Genomic DNA, 5,608 nt, shown 5'->3' on the forward strand with positions numbered 1-5,608 from the left:
TCCTGATATACACCCTTTCATGGAAACTTCATGCCACAAAGCAAAAAATGGTTCAGGAATGGATTGAGGAGCATCCATGGGGTCCTACATGACTTAAAGAATCTGTTGTTAACATCCTGGTGTCAGATACCACAGCACACCTTCAGGGGTCTAGTGAGGCCTCAATGGGTTAGGGCTGTTTTGACAACACAAGGCAGACAGTATTAGTGCTCATAACGTTTTGACTGATTTCCCCTTTCTTTCCACTATCAAACCAACTTGGTTAGGTATAGAAAAAGTTTATGGTTTGAGTTGAAATACAAGCCTTTACACTGAAAACTATTCATGGCATGTTGAAAAATAAATCATTATGATACTTGGTTTAAATGTGACAACTGGGGCTTCAGAAAAGTGACTTCATTAGATGAGCTGGAGGTGAGGTGTCATAAATCCAGTCTATGACACACATCAGCAACTTAGACAAAATGTGAGTATTTGGCACTCTGAATTTTAAGAATGGTGTGCACGTTGATATCAGGGTGTCATTCTACCAACTTGATCCAGACTAACATGTCATAAAAAAATCACCTTATCAAATGTGATCTCAAATGTTTGCGTACACACCTGCTTTGGTCACTGAAGATGTATCCAGATTGGAAAAATGCCGACCGGCCACTAGACAAATTCTTGTAATAAGGAGCTGGTAGACCAAAAATAATGATTTTCAAAGAGTGGTTGTTAAATTTGAACATTTGAACATTATGGCTGGTAGATGATTCCATTAAAAAAAAAGAAAGAAGTTATTTCCCTCCCTGAACACAACTTGGTAATTTTGGTTATCCACTGTGGCATATTTGATGTTTTAAATGAAATTTTATGAACTGTTGGATTTATTACCATGAAATCTGGCTCAGGCACAGTCAGAATTTCAGAATTTCAATTTCTTCAAATGCTTACTGACATAACATAACAGAGCAGCTAGAATGTTGAATTTACATCCCCCCCCCTTTGTTTTTGGTTTTTTACCCAGAACAGAATTTGGATGTGGAATTTCAAATGCAGAAAGTGTCCACATTTCTTTTTGACTCGAGTCATTGGTATTGGATCCACAAATCCTGTCAGCCCACTCAGATATTTCATGGCCGTTTCAAACTTTGTAAAAGGGAGATTTCCCCCCCACCACCTTAAAAAGGCACAACAAAAATGAAAAACTGCTAAAATGACAATTTTTATTTATTTTAAAAAGGGAACTTGGTAAGACTGGCTGCTTTACTATCCTCTTTCTAACAGAACTCTGTATTCCTAGTGTTTGCCCAATATAAAGCGCCATAAAGCGCCCCTCCGACAGCCAAACCCATCTTTTCTCTGATTGGATAGTTAAATTTGTGATTGACATGACATTGGCCAATCAGATGAACGGAAGAAAAACCGGGTCAAAATTCGTATTTGTAACTTGAAACTTGAGTGCAGAGTTTCACACGTATTTTTTGGCTAACTCCATACACAAATCTTTTTTACGCACACACAAATTCTTTTTACACAAACAAAACTGATTTACAAGTACAAAATATTTCTGACCACAATTTGAGCCCATATACATGCTGTATGTTTTCTTTCCCTCTCTCTCCCTCTCCGCTTTGTCCGTAATTTTCCGTGTATAAAACTTCTTTGCTCTCTCCTACACACACCCTCACTGTGTCATCCTGGACACTCTTAACTTGACTTTCATGCTTTGTAGTCCTCAGAAGGAGGATCATTTCTTCACTGCAGCTCTGTAAATCAGATTATACGTAATATATAGCCAAAGGTGTGTGAGGACCTGAACATTACACCCATATATCATTGCTGAACATCATTCCACGGACATAAACATGCTGCTACAAAGCCTCCACTCTTCTGTGAAGGCTCTGTATCAGATTTTGGAACCTGGCTGCAGTGATTTGCTCCTATTCAGCCACAAGAGCATTAGCGAGATCCAACGCTGGTGTTGAAGGATAAGGCCAGGCTCATTTGAATTCATCCCAAAGCTGCTGGATGGGGGTTGAGATCAGGTGTCAAGCTAGACAAGAATAATTCTTTACAGGATGTGCTTTGAGCACAGGGGACAGTGAGTCATACAGTTTAGGTACCTCACCTTGATTTAACCAAAGCAGCATCAGAGGAAATGAGTGATTTTATATAATAAATCATAAGACCTGGTATGCTTTAGGGAACATGATGATACATTTCACATTAATCAGAGCACCATGTTTCAACAAAATATACTGTGATACCATAGAAACAGAGACACTATGTGTGCAGAGTGAAAACGGTATTTATCAGCATAAGTATTAGCAGCTAAGGCTAACACTTGCTATTCCAAAATGTGTTTTTTCTATTTAAAGGGTGCTTTATGCGTTTTATTTTGAAAGTGACATCACTTGTACTCAGCTAGCTGTCCCTTCCTATCTCATGCCCTCCGTACCTGTAGGCTGGCCAGTTTAGTATTATGCCATCATATGTGTCATTGAGCTGTCTCAAAGGCCACTGTGGTCCTTTTTCTGCTGCAGCTACTGCAAAAAAAAAAAAAAAAAAAAGGAAAAAAAAGAAATTGCAGCTAATGAGATGGAGGCTATTAAGGGGCCTACATGCTGAAAGCAGCAATGTGGCAACCAGAGACCATTGAAATTCAATGACATTCAGCAACAATGGGAACAATGAGCCTTTCCTCATTTCTTTAAAATTTGCTAGAAAAATAGGAAATAGGTGTCGCAGTTAGTTGAAACATGCAGCAACATACATACATACACTCGTGACACGGCCTTCTGCCGCGATGTCTACACACCACAAACACACTTTTTATTTAATCGTCACACACTCAGCTTCTGTATTAAATCATTTTCACAGCACACGCAGTTATAATCAATGTAAGCACTTTACACAGGCGATTCACACATTATTTATATACTCAGGCCTGTATCAACATGACAAACAAAAGACACCTGATGCCAAGACAAGTTATTCAACAGTTCCTTATCACTTCAACCGAACCTCTGTACCGGTACACCTAAGTTTTTGACTAATTTAAAAGCATCTAAACCCAGGCCGCGCCTTGCTGGTCAATAAACCCGCTTCGGGAACGCAGTCGCCGACAGCGGTCAGATTTCTAGGCCCTAATTAATTTATAACCGCTTCCCGCAGCTGAGGGGGAGCTCCACATCCGGCGCTAGTATCAAACCCACGCCTTTCGCTTTACTTAAAGCTCACAAGTCAGTCACGTTGAATGGTCACGGTTGGGTCTCACCCTCCACCCAAACAATGCAGTATATAAAGGCAATCACTCTTAGATTGCCTAGCCTGTTAACGGGAGTTCGAATCCCCGCGGAAGGCCACTCCGGGCTAAAAATAACCACGTGTCCGCGGCTATTGGTCGGTGCCAAACGCTGAACAAAACTGCACTCTTCGGAGCTGCGCTCCGGTCCTAAATCAATTTGTTTACATGTTTTAAAAGCATCACTGTGGGCTCTCAGCCCTCCAGTTATTACTTGATGCCCGAACCGCGTTCTGCTGATCAATCCGACCAAATACCCTAAACTAAAGCTTGCCTGACTGGCATCACAGTCAACAAATATAACACATCAATTTAAACACGTAACATATTAACTTAAACACACAACCTATTAACTTAAAATTCACCCCAGAATTAACAGCAATAAATTTTATCAGTCAAATATTCCCCAAACTTTTATCACTAATTACCCCAAAATCACCACGGACACGGATCAGAAGCTCTACTGAGTGAACATTTAATTTAGCTTAATTTCCAATTCAGCACCTTTGGACATCAATCAACAGGTGGTGCTTACCTCCTATTTCGGGCCCATCACTCAGTCGACCTCCTGGCTGTCCATCCGTTTGATACCACTACACCTCAGCCAAACCCCAGTAGTCCCTCCTCAAACCGGTTTCGGCACCAGAACTGTCGCGGTTCGAATTTTTGAGGAAGAGACATACGACTGAAAGTCCATAGTGGATCAACACAAATGATTTTATTAAAGCACATATATGTGGTGAAAATGGGCTCTGCAAAACATCAGGCTCCATTTTCCGCCTGACAATAGGTGGGTGTGATATTTATACTTATGATGACCAGTAACTCCAGCAAGGACATATTCTAAAAAGGAACCGCTACTTCCTCTGTTCCTCCAGATGCTTCCTGTTATTACACTTTTCTAGACTTAGACAACATTTGCAATCAGTTTACCCAGACAGACTATGTGTCTGTGTTGTTAACCTCAGTACATGACCCCCCTCTACGTCATCTGTTACCAGGCAAACTCCATAGCACAGGGCACACGGCCTTTATTTCCTTTCTTAAACAATCATAGAAAATATATGTTAAATTGTATATATATAAGCAATCCTTCCAGCTTGAACTTTGCTCCATTGATCGGCCAGACATCGCGCTGCCCGTAGCTTCAAACCATTAATTAACTTGACCGAGCCTCAACCCTTTAATTATGCAATATGTGTATAACATGATTACAGTTGCACCTGCAATGAAAGATTATGTGCTTATGCTAACACCTGAAATACAGACTTTAATATAACCTCACCAGTTTCAATAAATGTGTCAATGAAATGACAATAATGATAAATCATAAATGATGCAACAGTAATAATAAGGATTATGAATAGTAACATAATATTTCATCTCGACAAAGTACAGTCCACACTTTAGAGCCGGAACTCTCTTAGGCAAGCTTTCCTCTAATTTCTTGAAGTAATAGTTCTCCAGACTTCTTCAAAGCTCTTCATTGGAAGTTGGCTGCCTTTTGTTCTGGTCTTTGTCGAAATACTTGCCACACTGGTTCAATAATGTTTAAGTCTTGATTCTGGAAAGACTAATCTATGACTCATGTTCACTCACCTGGGGGACTTAGTGTTCCACTGGGAGTTTTTCTATACAGGTGTGTTTTTACTGCACTGGCAGGACATTTGGGATCATTGCAATGCTGAAAAATGAAACCGCTTCCAGTCAGACGCTTTCCATATAATATTCGGTGGTGGATGAAAATCTAATGATGTGTATGGACATTCGGAATTGGCAAGATCCCAAACATTACTTGATGAAATGCAGCCCTAAACCATGACAGTACCGCCACCGTGCTTTACTAAAGGTTGTAGACACTGTCGTAACTCTCTGACCTCCTCTATACATAATGAGGAAGATTTCTGACAAAAGGGTTTGGATTCGTAACCACTTAAGACAGCCAGATGTCCTGAAGTGGGCCTTAGAATCAACTGAGGAGCAGATACGAGGTGAGGCCGGACCGAACAGAGTGGATTCGAAGGGAGCCATCAGGATGGGTGCTGGGAGAAGATAGCCATAATAATATTTTGTTATTGTCAGAGTATATACGCTGTGCGGCCCAATGAGGGTCATCCTTTCTGTGAAGCAGACTATTGTATCACGCAAAGGTCCAGCGCTGTAACTTGTAATTTGAACTGCCAAAGCAAATTCATTCTTTTTAAACAACAGATATATCTCCTGAACTCCTTCTGAAAAATTTGAACACGACACTGTATACATACTAAAAATCAGAATCAGAATGCAGGTGACCTAAGGTTAGCAGTGGTCAGTATCTGT

The 5,608-nt window shown here is 40.5% G+C and overlaps 1 long non-coding RNA gene across 1 annotated transcript; it reads right to left on the reverse strand.

Moving 5' to 3' along the window:
- Positions 1-246: 246 nt before the first annotated feature.
- Positions 247-4,804, reverse strand: LOC120722800. Its single transcript, XR_005693601.1, has 3 exons — positions 2,815-4,804; positions 1,662-1,668; positions 247-257 (listed from the first exon to the last, which is right to left on the reverse strand). It is a non-coding gene; the product is annotated as an uncharacterized LOC120722800 (long non-coding RNA).
- Between the last annotated feature and the right edge of the window lie 804 nt (positions 4,805-5,608).

Source organism: Simochromis diagramma, unplaced genomic scaffold (genome assembly GCF_900408965.1).
Source record: "Simochromis diagramma unplaced genomic scaffold, fSimDia1.1 OVJJ01000705.1, whole genome shotgun sequence".
Classification (NCBI taxonomy): domain Eukaryota; kingdom Metazoa; phylum Chordata; class Actinopteri; order Cichliformes; family Cichlidae; genus Simochromis; species Simochromis diagramma.